General features: G+C 44.2%; 2 long non-coding RNA genes across 5 annotated transcripts in view; both read left to right on the forward strand.

The window, feature by feature from the left end:
- The first annotated feature begins 11732 nt into the window (after positions 1–11732).
- On the forward strand, positions 11733–13678 carry LOC104004905 (uncharacterized). The gene is made up of 3 exons (XR_001714480.3): positions 11733–11944; positions 12299–12443; positions 13298–13678. It is a non-coding gene; the product is annotated as an uncharacterized LOC104004905 (long non-coding RNA).
- A 7541-nt stretch (positions 13679–21219) lies between these two features.
- Positions 21220–23964, forward strand: part of LOC104004903 (uncharacterized) — a 181165-nt gene continuing 178420 nt past the window's right edge. Inside the window, exon 1 of one of the 4 annotated variants that reach the window (XR_677989.4) lies at positions 21220–21538. This is a non-coding gene — a long non-coding RNA (uncharacterized LOC104004903). The remainder of the gene's footprint in view (positions 21539–23964) is intronic. The other 3 variants (XR_001715528.3, XR_010149609.1, XR_008546192.1) reach the window with 3 other exon arrangements.

Consider the following 23964-nt stretch of genomic DNA (forward strand, 5'->3'; position numbering starts at 1 on the left):
AGAGGCCTATAAAATATACCCTGATGCCTTTCCCCAGATGAGAAAGGACCTCTCTGAATGAACTCTGTGTGGGCCCCACACAGCCCTGTTGTCATTTAGGGTGGTTTCCTGGCTCTGGACCTTAGAAGGATTCAATAGAGCCAAGCATTACTTTAAAATCAAGAACCCTGATTGCAGGATGGGTGCAGGCTGGAGGATGGCTTGTAGGGCCAGGAACTTCAGAGTTTTGTTTTGTAATTCATTTTGGCTTGAGTCGAGATTGGCCGTGGGAACCTGGCTTTATGTACTCAAGTCACTATGAGGAATGAAGTCACCATTCATAGTTAAGTTGCTTATCCGTCTATCTGAAAGGATAAGATTCTGATTTCCAGCTGCAGTTTATCTTCTTTTCATCTTGAAGGTCGAGATTTATTTGAATAAAGAGGTGAAGGTACATGAGCTGCCAGGCTATATGATATCTTTCATATATTAGATAAAAGCACTCCTTCAGGGGATATGTAGCCCATCAAGTTCATGACTTAGAAGCCGGCATGGCCTATACTTTAGTCTTCTAATTAATCCCTGGTCAGGGAGAATTTATGCAGTGCTCAACTTGCACAATCAGATGTGGCAGCCCTGCATGAAGGGAAAATTTATAATAATAGGCTGAACTAGTGCATCAGAGGGGTGCATGGCCTGGGTGTCTCTATTCCCGGGTCCTTTGGATCCTGAAACTAATCTCCCGTTTTTCTCAAGCACTGGTTCTCAAACTTGAGCATGTATCACAATTGTCTGAAGGGATTGTCGAAACACAGATTGCTAGCTCCCAACCACAGAGCCTTGCTAATTTAGTAGATCCAAAGTGGAGTCCAAGAATTCGAATTTCTTAAGAAGTCCCCAAATGATGCTGATGCTCTTGGTCTGGGGACCACATTTTGAGAACATTTTCTCTGGAGCCCAGTTTCCCAACCCAGAATGTCCCACTTCCAGGCCCTAGCTACTTGGCTTGTTCATCAAAAGCAAAAATACTTTCTTATATAGTGGTACAGGTTAGTCATCAAATATAAGGCTTTACTAGAACTTTCTGGGAGGGGTTCTTGCTGACTCCTTCCTCATACTCTAGGAGCCCATTGATTAATTTGGAGAGCGTCTGCAGCATCTCATCTAGCACAGACATCAATGCCGCAGTGGAGTGGAACCAGTTATCCTTTTCTAAACCTCTCATATCCTGCATACATTCCCTCCTAGAGTGTTGTTTTTTTGGACTAAAACATCTCCTGCTTGATTTTAGTCTGGAGATCTATTTTTTATGTCTGCAGAAAATATGCTGTGCTATTTTTTTATTACCCAAGTGTAAAAAACAAAACAAAACAGAAAACTTAGTGTGTTAGAAAATTACACAGTGGCAGTTTAGCACTCAGACTACTTAAAACACAAGCACACACACGTGCATGCACACATAAACAGGCTTCTTTGGAGACATCTCTGAGTTGAGTTGAGTGAATAAAGGGCTGTCTGGGCCATTATTCTGAGCCAATGAAGTTTGGACTATCTGGAATTCAGTTATTGGTATAAGGCTCCCTCTTGGCAATCAAGGAGTAAAACTAGGACACGCATTTTCGGAGCTGTTGGAGTTTCACGCTCCTCTGTAGTCTTGGAAATGGCTTGGCATGCTTTCAGACGTGAATGGCCTTCCTACTGACACTCTCAGGACCACAGGACACTTTTTAAAAGTTTGACCACCAAATCGCCACACTCATTAGTGGCAGCGGTTGCTTTATCTGTGAGAAAAACTGTCCTTCTTAGCTTCTCAATTTGTCACCTGTGCAATGATTTATTACCTTCCAAAGCTGCAGTAATTGTATAATGATGCAAAATAATGACAAGCCATTCTGATAAACTTTATTACCTGTAGCATCTTGTATTCAAACTGTATTCCAGCATGTGCTATAGGATTGCAGAGCACACCCCCATGGCTGAAGGCTAGTGGAGGTTTGGGGTAGGCACGGGGGAGATGTGTTGCTTCTCAGGCCTGAGAAGGAAGGAGAAAAAGAAGTGAAATCCAAACTTCTTGAATGGTGGCTATGAGGAACTGGGCTGGGGTGAATTGATTCCATTTGGGGTACACATGTCAAATGGGTGTACCTTTATTTTTTTATCCCAATAATGTTATATTTACTATTTTAAATTGAGAATACAGAATTAGATCATAAAAAACATTAATGAAATATATGTTCAAAGTAACATATATAAACAGTATTCATAGATGAACTTCCATTTTCATCTTCAACACTCACCTTTTTGAGCCTCTCCTTTTTATCAAATGACTAAGCTTTCGACCTTCACACAGCTTCAGCTGTACCTTTGCTTGAGCTGAATGGTAAAGTACTGCACAGTGTTCTGGGCTGAGGATATGAGAAGGCTGTATTCCAAGGTAACTTTCAGATTTGCTTTTCATTTTGGAAGCACATATGAAGTTCAAAAGCCCTTGATGTGGAATTGAGAACTGAGAGACAAAATTGTAGTCAAGGATGTCTGAAAAGAGGTTCTTCCAGAGATCAGTGCTTACCTGACTTGGGTCTGTGGTTAAGGGGCCTATCTCCCATTATCTTCCTGAACCAAAGAGTAATGAGGTCCACTGTACAGCTGACTGTGGAGGCAAAAAGAATGGGTAGGAGTCCTTTGCTGTCTCCCCTCCTTCATGGCAACGTGCCCATGATGACAGGCTCTGCTTCTTTCTTTATCAATGAACTCTCTTGGAGTTGTATCAATGGGCTTAGGCCAGGCCTGTGTTCTGAGTGTGGGGCCTTGGTGGTGAAGTCCAGAAGGGACTATACCAGGGAGCTGATCTTGCTTGTGTTGACCAATGTCCACTTTTTTTGCCTGCATGGGCTCAGAGTTGAACTATATTTCCCAGCCTCTCTTGCAGTTAGATGGGACCTCTCTTGCAGTTACCTTGTTCTGGCCAATAGAATGTAGGCATTTCCAGGACTGGCCATAACATCTCCCTAGCATGGTCCTCCTTTCTCTCTCTTTCCACTATCGGCCAGTGGAGGATACCAATGAGAAAGGACGAAAGCACCACAGATGGAAGCAACCTTTGGAAACTGAGTCACTGCTTGGAGGAGAGACTCCTATGTTTTCACTGGACTGTGATGTTAATGAGAAATAAATCCTTTTGTTTTAAGGCACTGAGATTTCAGAATTAATGTGTTACCATGGCATAATCTACCTTATTCTGACTGCTTGGCTCTGAAAAGCCATGGAAGAGGTTAGTCTATGCCCACAGCCATGTCTTAGACTCTTTGAAACTGGGCAAGGTCTACCTGCTTGAACATGGATTTATTTTCCTCTGAGTTTTCAAAATTGGTAAGTGTTTCAGTATAAGAGTAAAAATGGTGACTGCAACTCTGGAGAAGCTCAGATCCTCAGACATTTCAAGGGAGATAGTGGTTCAAGGCAAGGCTAGACCAGGGTTTCTCAGTGTTGGGACTACTGATACTTTGGGCCAAATGGTTCTCTTTTTGCAGGACAGACCTGTGTGCTGTAGGATGCTTAGCAGTCTCCCTGGCCTCTTTCCACCAGATTTCAGTAGTGTGCCCCCTCCTGCCCCAGTTATAACAATCAGAAATGTCTCCAGACATTGATAAATGTCCCCCAGGAGGCAAAAATCAACCCTAGCTGAGAATCACTGGGCTAGAGAAAGCTTTTGAGACATCAGAAATATGCATTTTCCTCTTCTCCGTGGCCAAGAGGAATGTGTTCTTGTTTCTTTTCCCTACTTCATTTCATGTCTTGAAATGTTCCTTGACTCCTCATAAGACATGAAGACCAAAGCTGGCTTATTGGTGTTGAAAGCCCTTCATGAGTGGGAATGTGCTGCTTCTACCAGATTTCCTCCTACTCCCATATTAATTATCTGTAGTGGTAAAGTGCATTACCCCAAAACCCAGTGGCTTAAAACAACAATGATTTATTCTTATAGTTTCTGTGGGTCAGAAATTCAAGAGTGGCTTTGTGGGTGTCTCTGGCTCCAGGTTAGGCATGTGGTTGCAGTCAGGATGTTGTCAGGGATAACTATGTAATCTGAAAGCTTGCCTGGGCCTGGAGGATTTGTTTCTAAGGTGGCTCCTGACATGACTGCTGGGGGAGCCCTCATGTCCTTACCATGCAGGCTTCTCCATAAGCTGCTTGGGCATCCTTACAACATGGCAGCTAATCTCCTGAGAGCAAGTAATATAAGAGAGAGTGAGCAAAAACAAGGAAGAAGCCTCGGCATCCTTTATAACATAGTCTCTGCAGTCATACCCTGTCACATCTGCCTCGTCATACTCACTAGACGAAGGCACTAAGCTCAGCTCATACTCAAGGGAAGGGCAGTTGACCTCCACTTTTTGAAGGCAGAAGTATTGAAGAATTTGTAGACATATTTTAAAACCATCACACCCCCAGGGGTGAAGCCTTCTCTGCTTAGGTACACTGGGCTGCTCACCAATCCCAGACACACTAGGCTTGTTCCTTGGTTTGTATTCCCCTGATCCCTGCTACCCACAGCACTTTCAGAGTCTTCCAGACACTCTCCAATTCCCACTGGAATGTGAACTCATCTGGTGGTTCCCTCTGGAAAAGCATTTGTAAATTCACTCAGGGAAGTTATACAGTAACAATGATTTGGAGTCTTGTCTCTCCCAGGAGTATGGGCAACTGTAGGAACTCCTAAATAATGCTGAGCTATGACCAAGAGTGTCACCATGCTAATGGTGGGATTTCGGATCTCACTGAAATTCTTGAGAAAGACTGCTTAGTGCTGGGCATGTGAGAGACAACTGCCACCTCCCTCTCCCAATCTCTACCCTGGCCTGGTTCCCAGTTCCTCCTGAGCCCAGTGACTGCCTCCCCAGCAGCCTTTGAACCCAGATCAGGTAGCATAATGGTACACAGGCTGCCTAGGTTTGAATCCCAGCTCCCAAACTGTGACAGAGGTGGCTTGCTAACTACTCATGCTTTGCGTTGCCTTTTCATAAGGTAGAATGGTGACTGGGAAGTGGCTGTGTCACCAGGGTTGACATTTCTCATTCCTTGCTTGCATCCAGGTTTGTCCCTGTGCGTGAGCTCCAGCCCCTGGACTGTGGATGGAAGTGAGGCGACATGGCCCACAAGCCCCTCCTATGGGACCCTCCATGGGCTCCCTTCCCCATCTGCTGGCTTAAGGTAGATTCCCGGAGCCACACCAGGGGCCACATGGTGAGGACAGCAGGCAGCGGCTCTGTGAGCCAGATCCTGAATGTCCACTGCTCTTGCCAACATGAAGACTTTCCAAGAGTGAGATACAGGTTTCTATCATGTCGACTCTGTAAGATTTCAGTGTTCATCTGTTACAGCGGCTAGTATTACTTAACTAATATAATCACTTTTTCACTCTATAACTTTGAGAAAATTTACTTAACCTTTCTTACCTCAGTTTCTTTCTTTCTTTTTTTTTTTTTTTCTGAGACGCCCTGTCGCCCTGGCTGGAGTGCAATGGCATGATCTTAGTTCACTGCAACCTCCGCCTCCCGGGTTCAAGCAATTCTCCTGCCACAGCCTCTGGAGTAACTGGGATTACAGGCACCCGCCACCATGCCTGGCTAAGTTTTGTATTTTTTTTTGGAGATGGGTTTCGCCATGTTGGCCAGAGTTGTCTTGAACTCCTAACCTCAGGTGATCCACCCGCCTCAGCCTCCCAAAGTGCTGGGATTACAAGTATGAGCCACCGCTCCCGGCCTTACCTCAATTTCTTCATCTATAAACTGGAATAGTAAGGGTAGTCACCCCACAGGGTTGTAATGATGGATAGATGAGTTCAAGCCAATAAAACACTGAAAACAGTGTCTTCCCATAGTACATGCTCTGTAAGGTTACCTACTCTTCTTATTAATTAGGATAAATTATTGCCATCTGCCTGAGCACTGTTATGTAGAAAAGACTTTTTGCTTCAAAACAGTTTTCTCTCTGATTTATGGAGACTTTCTGGGATCCAGCTGGGGCTCAGCTACAAGACAAAGCTGTCGTGTAATTCAGCTAAAGGAAAATCCAAGCTGACATCGGGGGTGGGGTTGGATAATGGTTCTCTGCAATCTCACCTGTCCAGAGGCTTGGCAGTTGCTTCTGGCTGAGCACATAGGAGATGTCCTCACTATGCAAATGTCCTTGCTAGGCCTGGGTACTGGGTGGACAACTGGCCTCAGCAGGGTGAGAGTGTGGCTCTGTGCTGGTAAGTGTCGGTGGGAGCCATGCAGTGACCTTTGCTTGGCTGCTCCTCCTTCTAGCATGGAGGCATCAGGCTTGTGGTCCTGGCTAAGCTCACTCCTGGAGTAAGAGAGTAAAGAGAGTAAAGCACCCCCTGTCTCCCCTTAAAGAACCCTCACTGTGCTTAGTTTAGCCTGTTCCTCCACTCGCGAGGCTTTAGAGTGGCCTTTTTTGTTTTAGTGGTTGAGTGGAGGATGGGACTGGGTGCTGGGGCGAGACTTTAGATTGGCCTTTTTTGTTTTAGTGGTTGAGCGGAGGATGGGACTGGGTGCTGGGGAGGGAGGAATCACTTAGATGTTGCAGCAGGGCCTGTTTTTATTTACTACCATTTTCCCATTTGGATGTGTCAGGCACTCAGTGGTATTTGTAGTAGTCCTCTCAGTATTACTGAGCTGGGAGATGCACTTGGGGAAGTGTTTGCTATCTCAGTGTCTTGGCTACCTCTAAACAGGCTGGGGATTTACTGAGGTCAGCAATGGTTGGATGATCAATAAAGCATTTCAGATAAAACTCCATTTTTGCCTCCAGCAAATTCCCAGCATTACTTTGCCTTTGTAAACAACATCTTAAAGAATGCTGATCGTAAATCATCTCCAATGCACCTTTACATCCCTCATGCCATGCGTGCCTCCTAATAATTTCGCACGAGAGGCAAGGAGGAATCTTTGTACCGATGAAGACACGGAAGCCCAGAGGGCTAAGTTGACTCGCCTTAGGTTCTAGTGAGTTAGTTGGGGGACAGATTAGAATCCCAGTCTCCCAGTGCTGGGCCCCTGCCTGGTGGAGTCTTCAGCACTTTGGTTAATGCAGGGCTCAGAAGCTTCCCTATCCTGGGTCAGGGCCCCCCGCACAGCTGATGAGTGCTAACCGGTGGGCGGGCTACAGGCAGCCATGAGTTCACCAAGGCTGGCAGAGCTGAAGGCTTACCTCTCCCGCTGTCTGGGCAGGCTGGCAGGTGATCACATTTTCCTCTGGACCTAATTACCTGAGAAGAAAAGAACATTTCACTGTAAATCCACTGAACTGCCATCTAAGCAGCCTGCAGGTAGAGGTAAGCTGAGGATGAGTTTTACCCAAGAAGGAAAATATCAAGTGTGGATGGTCCCATGCAGTGTGACCTACTGGGTCCAGAAACCCGGCTCTGCAGGTTTTTCATTAACCCCTGAGAGAAGCACCTTCCAAGCTGTAGTCAGTGTGGAGGTTCACACACATCTAGGTGTGGTAATGAATAAAGAGTGGCTGTAAAACATGACTGCTTCCTGGGGAAACCCAGTGCGAAAAGGAGCTGGCAAGCACATCACATCCTCAGAACTGGCTGGAAGGATGCAGGAGAGGGGCTGAAGCAGGGGTCCTCTTGCCCAACTCTCATAACACATCCCGCGAGGGCCTGCCTACTCCCACATTGAGCAAGGCTTTCTCTGAGGCATGTGCCCGGGGAAGTGGCTCCTCACCCATGGGGTGAGGACTGGGACCAAGTTTCATATCTGAAATGGCTCTGTCCCTTATCCCAAGCTACCAAGTCACCTGGGAGTGGACAGTGGGCAGTTGTTTGTTAGCATGTACAGGTACCAAACCAGGCCAAGCCCTGAGCACAGGGAAATGCTGCTGTTAGCCTGACATGGATAGAGAGGGCAGGTGTGGAAGGCAAATGGAGTAGCATTGTCACTTAGCGTTCAGCATGGCTTGCAGCCAGCTCCTAAGCTCACAAGAACCAATTAAAGTCTCAGGAATTTGGTGAACTCATTGATATGTTCTTGATAGCTTCCAATTGGTCATGGTGAGAATATTTACACAATAATTGGCAATGTTCCGGGAGCCAGTTGTTAAACATTTACCAGCATAGCACTGCATAGAATTGCCCCAAAGGTGGATTTTCTTAACTTGATGCTAGACATCCCCAGATTTTGCTAAGACTTGCATACTTCCTATCAGTGACTTCCAGGCAGCCTCACTCCTGATTTGGCATGACCTAAATTCTCTTCTTTTCTCTACTCTGGCAGGTGGGCAGCAGGCTGCTGTGGTCTGCCCTGCAGGGTGAGGATTCTGTATCCTCTCATTTAGGGGAAAGGCCCATCAACCTTCAAGTGATGGCTGCTATTCCTGGTGGTACTGCTTGTCAGACATGCGCTGTACCACTCTGACCTCCAGCTCCCCCGTTCCTTCTTCCTGCGCACGTGGTTCCTCCGTCCAGGCTCTGTGGCTGAAGGCTGCCATCTGCTCACACTTTCTCCTTGCTCTCAGGGCAGACCTTCTGCTAGGCCAGCACACGCTGCTGAGGAGCCCCCTGGGCTGCAGCAGTAACCCACATTTCTTGCATTTTTGGATCTTCTTTTCCTTTAACTTTAAGGGCTTAGCTGATTTAAGGGATGGCCCCTAATTTAACTTCATCTTCTTTGGCCCTTGCTGAGTAAGCCAACATCACACTAGCTTCCATTTAGGGCGTGCTCACCACATGCCCCTTCCATGCATTGTCTCACGTGCATTGTTGTCTGCTCCATTTCACTGATGAGAAACAGTGGCCAGATGGGCACTAAGTGGTCAGAGAGGGATTCAAAGACAGGTCTGTTTGGTTCCAAAGCCTGCACTCATGACAACTCTATTCCACTGTCTCTGCATCACAGAGACTACCAGGGAGATGCCAAGATGGTACGGGGTAAGACAATGCCTGTGATCTGCACTGCAGGTCTGGGAAGCCTTCAGTACCCAATGGAGTGGCGTTGGCACAGAGGCTTCAAAGGTGGTTTCGCTGCGCTTGAGATGGGCACCGAGGAATAAAATATTTCTGGATATGTTGCTTGCATTTTGTATTAGTTTCCTGAGGCTGTCATAACAAATTACCACAAGCTGGGTGGCTTATACCTCAGAAATTTATTGTCTTGCAATTCTGTAGTCCAGGAGTCCAGTGTCAAGGTTGGTCCCTTTGGAGGGCTGTGAAGAAGAATCTGTTCCAGATGCCTTCCCTAGGTCCTGGTTGTTTGCTGGCAATCTTTGGCATTACTTGGCTTGTAAAAGCATCACCCAGATGGCTGCCTTCATCCTCACATGGAGTTCTCTGTCTGTCTGTGGCTTTGTGTCTAAATTTCTCCTTTTTATGAGGGCACCAGTCATATTGAATTAAGGTGCACCCTAATGAGCCCATCTTAACTGTGACATCTTCAATGACTCTATTTCCAAATATGATCACTTTCTGGGATACTGGGTGGGGGGGTTCAGCCTTCAACATATGAATTTTGGGGAGGTGGGGTGCAATTCAACCCATAATAGCTTTGTTCATATCAGCTCTTAAACTGAGAAGAACTATTTAAGGAATGCCTTTGTTCTTTCCATTTCTTGTTATAAACCATTTTCTGCACTGCAACTCCTGATGAAATGAAGTAGACATTTCTCTCTATTCTGAACTGATTCCCATCTCCTAACTGTCATGTAAAGCAACTCCCCAGGCCATCTGGGTATGTCTTCTCCAGATCCCCAAGGGCTTCCTCAGGCCTCTGTTCCTTGGACATGGTGAAAGCACATGTGTGGGTGAAGCTTTTCTTTCGCCAGTGATCTGAGCTGTTTCTCTCCAGACCCTGGGGTGTTCTGCTCCGATGGGCTTTATTTTGAGTCTACTGTTCTGAATATTCTATGACCTGCAGGTGGAACACCCAGCACAGATGAAATGATTTGGTGAGTTCTGTCCAAGCTAGTAGCTGCTGCTAATGGGGCTGGTTAGAATCTTCGCCCTAAGTACTGTGGTCCTGCTGATAGAACCAACTCATTCACACACAGTGGGGTGTAGCTACTTAGAGAAAGGAAGAGAAGCTTTGCTTGAGGAATGATGCTGGCTATTTCTGGCATGGAAAACAGTGGGAGCCAGGGAAGAAATGGGGGCAGCTGCTTAGCTCTGGGGTGCTGCTCCTCTTGGGCACATCGTTGCTGTGTACTCTCTTGGGACATCCCTTAGGCCATCGAGGTCCCTCCAAGACTCCTCTGCCCACCAGCAGGCACTCCTTTTTCAATGGTGAGCTGAAAGTCTCAGGGGCTACATGGTGATTCCCCAAGGCCAACCTGGGACAGACATAGTTCCCCTGAACTCCCAGACTGGACACGTCCACTTGAGCCCATCACTTATTCCACCTTTGTCTTCATTCAACCAAGGACAAGATTGACCAAAAAAGGGGTGGAGTGGGGGAAGGAAGAATGTTCTAGGCACAGGGCCACAGGGCCAAAGGTGGTAGGGAAGATGGTCTATGCCTCAAATGAAAGAAGGTGGATCTGGCTGGCTGGATGGATGGTAGGGGGAGGGAGTAAGTGCCAGAGATGAACTACAGAAATTATTTTGCACCTACATGAGGAAAGTCCAAGCTGAGAAGACTGGACTTACCCTGAGGGCACTGAGCAGCTTTAAGGACAAGAGTGACATGGAAGATCCCTCTGGAAATTATTTGAATGATTTGAAATGGAGAATTATTTGAATGGAGGTAAGATTAGAGTCAAAAGATGATTGAAGAGGTTGTTGTAATAATTTAGTGTTCACTCATTCACTCTCCAGCTCCTGAGTCTCCTCTCTGTGTTGTGGGGAGATGAGGAGTTGGAGAAGGGGTAATGCCTCCTACAGCCTTTAAAACTCTTCTTACAACTGATGGAGGCTGTGTTTCTCCCCTTCACTGGGATGAAGCTGCTACTGGGCTGGCCTGCTCTAGGCTGAGCCCTGTGTGAATTTCCTCATTCTGAAAAAAAAATACTGGGTGATCATGAGGCTGTCAGCTGTGTTTCCTGCTTCACAAGTAGAGCTTTGTTTGAAGAAGTTTCAGAGTGCAAAAGTCAGATTGAATACAATGGAGACACAAAATGAAATTGCTCTTTACAAGAAATACAGGTGCAATACAATGGAAATACACTTGTTTTAACACCACAAATGTCCTGAGGATTTCTAAAGGCTACTGAGTAGATTAAGCCAAAGTGGATTTAGGAAAGGAAAGAAGGAAGGCTGGTCAGAGAGGCATGTAGGGGTGTGTGGGTGTGTGGGTCAGTACCCATATGTGTGATTGGTAAGCAGGGACTGTATGAACTTGATGGAAGGGCTTGGAACACTAATTAAAAACTCAACCTAGGATAGAGGTTCCACTAGAATGAGAAGAGCTGACTCTTCCTTCCCTACCCCCAGTTATCTCCTCTGTATTCCTGTGTTCACCATTGCCTGCATACATGCAGATACATCCTCATGCTCTGTCTGCTGACTAGTGAGTTCACAGATACCCTACAGACCCTCTGGATTAGGAACCAGGGGAAAGAGGAACGGGAAACAAACATTCCACACACTATGTCTACAAAATGGGAGAATCTCTTCCTGAATTAGGTATTTTTAATACTGGTCTAGGCTGCTTTCCATGACCTGGGTGAGTACTTTGTACCAAGAGAGTCAGTCAACAGTCAGGAGGTATTTATGTAGTGCCTGCTATATTTCCACATTGCTGTAGGGGCTAAGCTTGCAATCAAGACTGGCAGTTTGCAGGTGTAGAGTGTTTTCTTTGACTTGAACGGTGCAATTTACTTATTTATTTTAGTTTAAATGCCTTTAGATGGAGCAAGCACTTGGCAGTTAATCATAGTCTTGCACCTAACTGTTGCTTTGCTTGCAGTTTATGAGAGAAGAGACTCACCTATATGAAAGGATTGTGTCCCTTCAATCCAAGGGGTGAGTCAATGTTCTGGGCAAAAACTGTCTGAGAGGGCAGGTACCTGAGAGAGCCCGGGGAGTAGCTGGGAGGCTTTGAGGCAGCACGTTTGTTCTTTGAAGTCAAAATGGTTAAAGAATCATTTAGCTTTTTCTTCTGCTTGGCACAGCTTCTACTTGCAAGAGCTGTGGACTTTGGTCCCCAGACAAGTTGGCGTTCAGAGGAAATAAGTGATTGAGCGACTAAAGAGGATGTTTTCAGAATGAATTTTCAGTGTTGGGTCTAAATTGAGATGAGGCAGGGGTGGAGAACAATTACTCAGCTCAGAGATTCTCTTCCAAACTGACTTCATCCTTCCTCTGATTCATTCTCAGCATCATCCTAAGCTGCAGAGAGACTGGATCTGGCTTTTTGAGCAGTTAACTGGGTCTTACACTTCCGGCTCACAAGTACTCATGTCCTTGTGTTCATTCAGCCCTTCATTCAACAAATGTTTACTGAGCACCTACTATGTGCCAGGTACTGCCCTAGATGCTAGGGACACAGCAGTGAATCACACTGATACAAATTCTTGCCCTCATGGAACTTACATGCTAATGTATGTGTGTGGGAAGGGGAAGACAGGCAAGAAAATAAATTAGCAAGTTATGTGGTATGTTAGAAGAAAAAATGATATGCAGAAGATAAAATGGGAATGGGGTGGGGCATGTCATGGGGCAGGTGGGGGAATGATGCAATTATAAATAGGGTGGTCAGGGACGGCTGCGCCAGAAGGTGACATCTGAGGCGAGACTGGAAAGAAGTAAGGGATGGCAGGGTAAATACTGGGAGAAAAAACATTGCAGGCAGAGGGATGATTCAGTCAAAGGCCCTAAGGCAGGAACAGGTCTGCTTTATCTGAAGTGGCCTGTGTGATGGAGAAAGGGAAGGAGGAGTCATAGGACAAGACAACAATTGGGGACAGAAGATGTGGGCCTTGCTGGTGATTGTGAGGACTTTGTCATCCACTCTGATGAGGACAGTAGCCATTTCAGGGTTTTGTGCAGAGGAGTGTCATGATCCAGCTTACCTTTCATCAGGATCATTCTAATAGATGGTGGGAGCAAGGGTGGAAGCAGGGATTCAGAGCGGAGACTGTTGCAGTGGGCCTGGTGCAGTGGCACTGCTGAGAAGTGGCTGGACCATTGAGAGATATGAAGGCAGAAGGACCATGTACTTCCTACTCATGTGGTCTCTCTAGGGAGTTTGGTGGGTTGGGAATTCATTGTGCTCCTTATGTGCTAAACATTGTCCTATGTGCTTCACATATAGTATCGTCTCGTTAAGTTCTCTGGCATCCTGTTGAGGAAGACATGTTTCTTCCCATTTTACAGATGTTGAAGTCCAAAGAGGTGAACAATGGAAAGACATCAGCTGTGAGTCAGTGGGGAGTGTCTGAGGATGGAGGTGCTATGGCTCCCTGGAGATCTCTTGGTGTGTTCACATGCCGGGTGGGTCCACGGACGGGAGCTCTTCTGGTGCTTCCCTCACTCCCCACCCGACCCATGCAGTACCCACCCTCTGCAGCTGGGCCCTCCAGCTGGCTCAGCTCAGCCCTGTTTTATGTTTAGTCGGTCTTTGATCTTCACTCTTTAACTAAAGCCAGAGCCAGGTGAAACCTGATTTTATCCTTTTCTCAAATGTGAACTAAGCTCAAAAGAAAGAGAAGGCTGATATGGACCCACATCTAAACTCACATCTGAAATAAAAACTTGAGTGGATTTTCCTGTTGATCTAGAATTGGTCACTGGGGCTGAAATTGAGGACAAAGAGATGGTAAGTCCTGTGCAAGCTGGAGGGAACTGCCAGCACTCGCATACAGCACTAGCCTTGCTGCCACCAGCTCTGCCCCAGGTCCCTCCCAGTGTGTATATGAGAAGGGATTGGAGGGGAGAGAAAGTGTAAGCTAAAGTCATTGCAGCATGGGGTTCATTATGAGAGGCAAACCTCTCGCCCTTCCATTCACCTCTAATTCCCCAAGTCAAGGGAGGGGCTCAAGAGAATTGAGGGTGCCTATAACTAGAAGAAGAAGCTCATATTCTAATTTGTGAATTAAACGTCTGCTTAGATCACCAACCTTCTGATCTAGCCCTATGCTTGGAAGAGCAGGAGGAGAGACAAGGAGGGAGAGAGGGCAGCGTGTACACAGTGTGACCAGAGACAAGCCTGCGTGTCTGCATTTCAGTGTTTTAAGAGGACATGAATTTTCCATGGGTCCAGTGGACAATGTGGAAGGTGGGTGGGCTTGAGTTGCCCTGCCTGTTTTGGCACCTGCTGCTGTGTGGGTGGTGGGCCCCAGCAGCAGGAGACTGCAGTGTGCCAAGGTACACGGAGAGGTAAGAGCTGGAGTTGGACCTCCCATCTCAGAGGAGTGTGCAGGGGAGGGGAGCAGCCCCGGATGGAGGCTTGTTGGTGAGAGTTGAGGCCAACAGCAGAGTTAACTACCAAGCTTGCATTCCTGTTCCATGCTCTTTCCACCCTGAGCTCCAGAGAAGCCAAGCCTTTAAGGGTTGAGAGGCCTAAGGGTCCAGAGTTCCTCACTCCAAGCAGTCAGGGTCCCTGTCAGCCTTGCTGGGGGTTGGGGGAAGGGAACAGAACGATTTAAATTAAGTTTGAGATTGAAGTTTTAAACATATCTGACTTTTAATAACCCAAAGTGATCAGAAAGTTATGAAATTTGATGAAGGTGCTATTAAGAGATGGGAATGGGTGATTAGATGAGGCTTGATTAAAGGCAGTGAATCGAAAAAAACTCATGTTTATATCCCACTGTGTTGAGACACATTTTAGAACATTATTGAAATGGAACCAAAATCTGAAAAATATTAGGGCTCCAGCCAGCCCTGCTCTGACCTGGACTGTGAGTGAACTGGCAGGCCCTGGCAGTGCTTCGTGGGGTGCCTTGTTTGAGGGGGTGGCATTGAACCCTTGGAGTGTGTCCATTGGAGTGCAGAATTGAATGTCACCCAAGTCATAGAAACAAGTGGAGAAGCTCTTCAGAAACATTTAGTGAGCACCAGTTGATTAGTTAAATTAATAATTCAAGTATACAAAACAAGGAGGAAACAAAAGGAAAGACTTCAGAAGTCTCTTAAAATTGGGAAAACTCTGAAGAAGGAATAGGCAGCCACCAATGACAGGAGTCCCATCCATGCAGGATAATGTTCCTGGGAAGCACTTTTTGCCTGGGGATTTTATGGAATATTTAGAACAGTGACAGTCAACAGGGGCTGCCCAAGTGCAAAACCCCCTTGTGTTAGGAAGCATTCCCAAACATCTGGGAACCACCTGTGAAGTAGATCTTAGCCTATACTCCTTCCTATAAAAACACTGAGGATTTTTTCTTTTTTAATGTTGGAAGACACTTTCCTAATCCCCCAATTCCCTTCCTTCCTAAGAGAATAACTGGATACTTGGCATACTTTGTGTTTTGGCCACAGAATACATATTTTCACATGACTGTAATCATAGTGCAGACACAATTTTGGTCTCTCCTTTAGCTGTAAGTGCAGACTTCCAGTTACTTCTCTTCATAATGGTAGAATATTCTATTGTAAATGCTAGGGCACACTGAACTTTTCTTGTATGGTTATTAGTATCTTCAAAATTATAGATGCTAGTGCAGTGAATATCTTCATACACATGGAGCTTCCTCCTTTTCAATAATGTTATGAAGATACATTCTCAGAGGTGAAGTTTCAGAGTCAGATTAGGTGGCTTTCGTTGCCCCTTGTAGCGCTTTTCTGCCGTGGTCCCGACTTACGGCGTTCACAGTGGGACAGGGATATTCCTGGAGGTGTGGATGGGGTGCCCCATGATGGCCTGTCACAGGCAGAGTGCACTGCACAGAAGAAGGAAATGCTGGGATATTTGCAGGCCACTCATTGATCAGGACAAGGAGCTGTGAAGGAACTATTTAGATTCAAGTATTTGGGGTTGAACAGTGTTGACTTTCCATATTGAATACAGGACATTTATCCATCTCTTCTTCCCAGCCACAATCAATGATGGTTAAACTCTTAAGAGCCCACCTGCTGTTTGTCATTACAAAACCCAAGTTCCCCAGGTAAGATGAAGCCCAAATCATTCATTTACTTTAAGTCCTGGTTTGAGAAATGACTCCAGTACACAGATCTGTGGTAGGTCTCACAGAAGAGGGAAAAGGTGGAGACTACTTTCCCCTTGCTCGGATGAAGCTTCCTTCCCTCCTCTTGACATGCTCAGAGTATGGCACCATTGTCGTCATAATCATCATCAGTCACATTTGAGCACTGACTCTGAGCCAGCACTTTCTCAATTTCACCATCTCGTTTAGCTTTCACAGCAATCCTACGAGGTAGATAATGGCATCATCCCTATTTACAGAGAAGGAAACTGAGGCATAGAGGTTAAGTATTAAGTAATTTGCCCAAGGACACATAGCTAATACGTGACTGTATTGGGCCATGAAGGTGGACAGTTGGCTAAGACAGAATTTCTAGCACTGAGGAGCTCACACCGTGTGTGTGTGTGTGTTTGTGTGTATGTTGTGTTTGTGTGTGTGTGTTTGTGTGTGTGTTTGTGTGTATGTTGTGTTTGTGTGTGTGTGTTTGTGTGTGAGTGCACATGCATATGTGTAAGGTTGATAGACCAATAAATGGGTGAAGCAAAACTGACAGTGGCCCTGAGAGCTCAGAAGGGAGCACCTATCTTAGACTTGCTTCAGGATGGGGAATAATTAAAGAATGTTTTCCAAAATAGCAGCTGGTTGAGGAGGAATAGGAGTGAGCTAGGAGAATTTCACTCTGTGGTTAGAGATAAAAGATTTATTCCGTAAGGGTTAAATTATAATATAAGACTCATTATGGTCTGGGTCAAAATATCGGCCCTGAGAGTTGTGTGAGAGTTGTCAGAGTGGGCATACAGAAGGGGGGTCACGTTATTGTTGAAACGATAGAGAAGAATATGGTGGAGCCACTTTTGAACTGGGGAGGGGAGGCGTGTTGATGAAGAGGGGTTCCAGGTCTAACCTCTCACCTGATGGTTTGTCCTGGCCTCTGCAGTGGTCAGCGATGGGTCAGCTGACTGCCATAGCATCCCAGCCATAGGAGGAGGTGTGGTGATGGCTCTTGTTTCCTTCAACAAATGCTCATTCTTTTCATGGATTGTGAAAGTTATGCTGCATTTTCTTGATTCTAAGACCCCATTGATATTATGGACAGAATTGTGTTTCTCCCCAATTCATACATTGAAACCCTAACCCCTAACATGACAGTATTTGGAGACAGGACTTTAAAGAGGTAATTAAGGTGAGGCAAGGTCATCAGGGTGGGGCCCTGATCCAATAGGACTGGTGTCTTTATAAGATGAGGGGACCCCAGGGATGTGCATGCACAGAGGAAAGGACTTGTGAGGACAAGCAAGGAGAGAGGCCTCAGGAGAAAACAGCCCTGCCCACATCTTGATCTTCAACCTCCGGCTTCTAACTTCTGTTGTCTAAGCCACCCAGTTTGTTGTACTTCATTATGTCAGTTGCCCTAGCAAACAAATACAATTGACTTAAGACACACCATCAATTTAACAGTAATTGGGGTGAGAGGGAGAAAAAAAAGAAACACTGCATTAAATGCACAAATAGTCTGCAAGGATGCATATTAGCATCAAGAAGAAATGTTGTAGAAAACTTAGAAAATATAGAAAACACATGGAAGAGACCCTAAAAAATCTTACATAATGACAGTACCCAGGTAGGACCATTGTATTGTTTTATATCACTGATACAAATACACGAACATACTCATTTTGTGTAAAATTTGTGTTGCTGTTTTTCTCTGATGTTATAAATATTTTCTGATATCAAGACCTTTTTTCAAACTCCATTTCAATAGACGCACACCATATCACATTACACCATTTGTTCTCAATTTACCTAATCTATCATTATTACATATTTATTATGTCCAGCTTATATAACGTTTTTCCTATTTTAAATGATGCTCTGATGAAAATCTCTGGAATCTTTGCCACATCAGGGATAATTTTCTACGGGTTAATTCCCAGGCTTGGAATTAATGAAACAGAGAATGTGAACATTGTAAACAGAGGATATAAACAGAGGAGAAAAACATTTTGTGATTCTTGATGCCAAAAATTTTAGGTAATTCTATGATTCCCTTTCCTAACCTGAACACTTGATTTCAGATATGATGTGACCAGTAGATGTAAAAAAGAACTATAATTTTTCTCTCCTGGATACAATAGACAAGTTAATGCAATGTAAAGAAAAGGATTTTTTTTGTCTTTTGTGTTTATTTTGATTTTGAGCTGGAAAACAATGGCTACCTTTGAGAAAGAGAAAATAATATAACGTGTGAAAGCCAACTCCAGGGTCCTGGAAATTAGGATGGCATCACAGTGGAGCTCTGGGTGAGGCATGGGTTGGGTTATGTCATCCAGGCCATCCTAGAGGAACCCCACTGTCACTGCCAGATCAGAACCCCTATGCAAAGGGACAGAGGGCATCTCATTGCTGACCCTTACTGCGGCTTGCCTGAGTAATGGCAGACTCCAGCCTTTATGACCAAAGACCCAGATTGCCATCTGAACACCTAGACCACCCTACCTCATTGCTCACACAGCAGTCCCCAGCTCCATGAAGTTAGACTAAAAGGTGTGCAGAAGCCTCACTGTGGGGCAAGAGGGACACCTTTGCCACTCCTCCTAGGGCAATCTTAAGTTAGGAGCCCTTAATTCTAAATTTTACATGCCCCCCCCCAAGAACAACATAATGTTTTGAAAAGAATTAATATGTGCCTAATTTCTGGATCCGTTGTAGTTTTAACACAATGAGCTGAAAGGTAGGACTTTGAATTTTACTGGGACTGTGCTATGCTTTAACCTTGCTCTTTGGTACAATATCTTTAATATAAATCTATATGTCACATACGCTGCTATTACATTGTTTTCATATAACCATGTTTGACACCCCATTTGACAATGTCAACATTCACAGTGGTTCCTCAATGCATTTGACAGTATCAGCCCTTAAAATGTTTTCACAATACTTCCATGTAAGCACATTTGACAGGATCAGCAGTTGAAATGTTACACAAAACTACATATTTGCAGTTCCGAATACCAGCAGTGACTGTTTTCACAATATCTGTACATAGTGACTGCTCATTCATTCGGTACACATCTTGTTTTTCTTTCGAGAGCTTATGAAACACCAAGCTCTGTGATAGCCTTTTTGACGTTGGGTACAAAGATCATTAAGATTTAATGGACACTCTCATGAAATTCCAAGTAAACAAAAAATCAAATAGCTAATAACCAGCATTTATTGAACACTTACTGTGAGTCAGGATTTGAGCCAAGGGGTTTTCATGCAGCAACTCATTTCATGCAGCTACAACCGAAGAGATAGGTTATAGCAATCCCATTTTACAGATGATGAAACTGAGGTGCTGAATTGTTAAGCAATTTGTCTGAGCAAACAGCTGGATAGAAGTAGAACTTACTGCTCTCAGGCTTTCTCTCTTTACTGTGTGCTTTTCAACTTGGAATTAATGAAACAAAGAATGTGAACATTGTGAAGAGAGGATATAAATAAAGGAACGAACATTCATTATGCCATAATTATTATAATGGTGTGGGATTATAAAAGTGCCTTCAGAACAAGGTAAAGCAGGCATCAATCTCCTGGGGACATTGAAGGAAGGCTTCAGGAGAGGGAAATATTCAAAGGAACTTCAAAAGCTTCATAGAGTGCGGTCAAGTGGAGAAGATGTGAAAATGCAAAAAATGTTTGTAAATTCCAGGAGGCACTTAGTGGTTAAAGAATGGGGTCAGGCCGGGCGCGGTGGCTCACGCCTGTAATCCCAGCACTTTGGGAGGCCGAGGCGGGCGGATCACGAGGTCAGGAGATCGAGACCATCCTGGCTAACACGGTGAAACCCCGTCTCTACTAAAAATACAAAAAATTAGCCGGGCGTGGTAGCGGGCGCCTGTAGTCCCAGCTACTCGGGAGGCTGAGGCAGGAGAATGGCGTGCACCCGGGAGGCGGAGCTTGCAGTGAGCCGAGATCGCGCCACTGCACTCCAGCCTGGGCGACAGAGCGAGACTCCGTCTCAAAAAAAAAAAAAAAAAAGAATGGGGTCAAGTTTAGGAGGCCTGGAAGGTGTGTGAGACAGAAGCAAGATTGAGAAGGACTTTGAATGTGTCAGGGAGGAAAAACTTTTCTTCTACCCTCTTAGGTTCAGTTACTGAACCTACATGCCTGACAAAAGACAGATAACAGGAGAAAAGGCACAAAATTTTTATTAATATTTATGTGAACATGAGTCCACAGAAAAAAATCAGCGAAACTCAAAGAGGCAGTTAGACTTAGGGGTTTATATACCATTTTAACAAAGGAAAGATAATTCGGGCTTTGAAGGGATGATAAATTATGGGGAAGTGACTAGGAAATATATTGGGGAACTAGTGGAAGACAATGGTTATTTTAGTAAGGTCTGTTATGCCAACTCATCTTGGTATTGACTCCCGTCTCTGGTGATAAGAGTCACTCTGCCTTCCCTTCCTAGTGCAGGGTGAGAGTCACCTTCACAATGGGAAATTTGTCCCTGCTTTTAGACAGATTCGGGGGTCAGAGAACTCTTTCTCCATCTGTTGATTCTCAATTGCCTTCAGCTCAAAATAATCCACATGCCAAAGGGACATATTTCAGGGTGGCATATTCTGATCCCCTTCAAATGCCATGCTAAATAATTTAGGCTTTATTTTATAGCAATGAGAGGTTTTAAGCATAAATGACGTAGTCAGATTTGCATGCTTGAAAATGCAAAATTGGGGGGTTGTTAGAAGGGAAGCTGCGTCAGGCTGTGCGCCCCCTTGTGGAGAAGAGAGAGAGAAAGCGAGAGAGATGGAGAACTCTGCATTGGGATTCCCTCCCTTCTTTCCATCTTCCTGAAGGAAAGCTGGGATTTCAATTTTCATCCTCCCAGGCGGCTGCTGTCTGGAGGCTGCTCCATCTGTGCAGGGCTTATCGCTGCTGTTTCCAAGAGGCAGAGCCCCAGAGAGCCTCTTAAGTTCTACAAAGCCCACCTGGGTAGCAAGCAAACATGGAGCCTCCCCCAACCTCTTGAAGGATCTTAGTGGAGGCTGCCTGTGCCCTAGTGCACCCTTGCTGCGTCCTCAGCAAGTCTATCTTGCTCACCCCCGCTTTGCAAATATTTAACTTCAGGATCAGCTGCTCTGGGTGACATCCAAGGGGGAGCTTCAACTTTCTTGTTTATTTTAGATCCCAGGGACGCCCCCACAGGTAGACGAAGAGGGTCCAGAGAAAGGTGGGGATTCCCTAACCCCTTCTTTCTTGGCCCAGACAGGCAGAGAACACCTCTTTTCTCACCCCTGGGCAGCCCCAGGAAGTCAATCCTTCCACTGTTCCTGCTCCGTGCCTCTCTTCCCTCTGCCCAGATTCCTGGGAGACTCAAAACCCTGTTCAACTCTCTCTGGGCTAGCTGCTCCCCTCCCCAAGAGGATTTCTCTCCAGAGCTGGTATCATCGCTTAATGATGTTCCACCAACAAGGGGAAGGTAATTGATTGTTAAGTGAAAATATAAATTGTAATTGAATCCGTCACATTTCAGTTTTTCATTATCGTGTGACAAGTCTCTTAGTGCATTGGCAAGGACTGCAGGGATCAGGGAGGGCTGGAGAGAGAGATAAGGACAGTTGTCTTCCGTTTCCTTATCCAGTGTGGTAGGCTTGCATTTTCAAATTGTAAACTGCCTCACTGGGACTCTTGCACACATGAGTGTGCATGGGTGTGCACACAGCTATGCGCTGGGTCAAATGAATTCATATTCAAGAACTGAAGTGGAATGCTTACAGGTCCTCAGCTGCGATGTGTAGGTCCAGTTTGAGCTTCAATTTTGTATTTCTAGCTTCCCACTGGACGTTCAGTTTATTTAATAAGTTCATGCTGTCCCAAGCGTTGTGCTGCACACGCTCACTGTTTTGATCTAATTTAGTATTAAGGAGGAAGTATAGTGTGGTGCTTAAGAAGTAGACTTGAGAAACAGTAGGCTTGTATTAGTTTCGTGGTCCCACTGCTTAATAACTGTGTGGCCTTGGGCAAGTTTCTAACCTCTCTGTGCCTCTGTTTTCTCATTTGTAAAATAGGGATAATAATGAATATTTACAGTTTAGGGCTATTGTGAGGATTAAATAGGGTTAGTTTAGGTAAAGCAGTTGGAAAAATACGCCTGGTTAAAAACTGATACCAAATGATTTTGATATCAGGGTCATGCTGGCTTTATCAAGCAAGGTGGGATTTGTTCCTTCTTCTTTATTTTCTGGAAGTGTTTGTGTTAAGTTTGGCACTCCTTCCTCCTTAGTGTTTAACAAAATTCATAGTTTTGATGACAAATCAATTTGTTTCATAGATACGGGGCTGTTTATATTTTAAAATTCTTCTTGTGTACATTTTAGGTTGAGCTTTCAACAAATGTTTCTCTTTTATCTAAGTCAAATTTGGAGGCATAAAGTTGCTCCTTTTATTATATTTGTCTATAGGATCTCTGAAGATCTTCCTTATTTTTACTTCTGATACTGGCAATTTGTGGTTTACTTTCTCCTTTACTTCTTGATCATTCAAACTGAGGAGATTATCAACATTATTAACTTTTTCCAAAAAACAACCTCTGACTTTGCTGATTGTCTTTATTGGTTGTCTCTTTCCGTTGCATTTATTTGTCATCTATTTATTGTCTTATTTCTTGTACCTACTCTGGGTTTAATTTACTCTTCATTTCTTAGCCTCTTAAGGTCGTGGTTTAGATGATTGCTCTAATGTGTTTCCTGTTTCCTGAGATAGGCTTCTGAAGCTATACATTTCCCTGTAAGCACTGCTTTAGGTATAGCCTACACAATTTGAAATCGTTAACATTCCACTGAAAATATTCTGTGCTTTCTTTTGTAATTTATTCTTTGATCTTTGGACTATTTAGCAGTATGTTTAATTTCCAAATATTGGGGAGATTTTCTTGGTGTGCTATTGAGATTAGTATCTAATTTAATGCCGTTGTCACCAGAGAATATACTCTTTATGGTATTGGTCTTTTGAAATTTATTGAGACTTTCTAATGGCCTAGCATATGGTTTTTTGGGACATTTTCTGTGCACTTGCAAAAAAATGTATATTTCACAGTTTTTGGTCTGTTTTATAAATGTCAGTTCCATGAAGCTGGTTGATTGAGTTGTGCAGATCTTCTATCTGCTCTCTGCTTTTTTTTTCTTCAACTTGTTCTATCAACTATTGAGAGAAGAGAATTTAAAGTCTCCATTTGTCTTTGTGGATTTGTCTATTTATCTTTTTAGCACAGCCACTTTTTGCTTCAGATATTTTGAAGCTCTGTTTTAAGGTGCATACACATTTAAGATGTTTATATATCTTTAATTGACTGAAGCTTTTATAATAATAAAATGTCCTTTTATATCTCTACTAGAATTCTGTGTCTTGAAGTCTACTTTAATATAGCTACACTATTTTTCTTATACTTAATGTTTGTATAGTATATTGTTTTCCATATTTTACTTTCAATCTATCTGTGTCTTTATATTAAAATTATGTTTACTGAAAGCAACATAAAGGCTTTTCTTGCTTTTCATTCAGTCTGATAATTTCTTCTTCTTAAAAAGAATGTTTAGTTAATATGCATACTTACTGATATGATTGCTTTTAAGTCTAACATCATGTTATTATTTTGTATTTTCCATTCTGTCTTTTGTATCTTTTTATCTTTTTCTCCTTTATTCATTCTTCCTTGTTTTGCGTGAATGAAGCATTTTTAGTATTCCATTGTACCTTTACTATTGATCTTTTTGTTATACCTATTTGTACTATTTTTAAAATGATCGTTGTAGTGATGACACTATTCATCTTTAACTTACCACAGTCTCCCACTCCCATGGTGCCATTTTTGCCCATTAAAAATTATGGATGGCTCAACCCCAACTC

Source organism: Pan troglodytes, chromosome 12, assembly GCF_028858775.2.
Source record: "Pan troglodytes isolate AG18354 chromosome 12, NHGRI_mPanTro3-v2.0_pri, whole genome shotgun sequence".
NCBI classification, from domain to species: Eukaryota; Metazoa; Chordata; class Mammalia; order Primates; family Hominidae; genus Pan; species Pan troglodytes.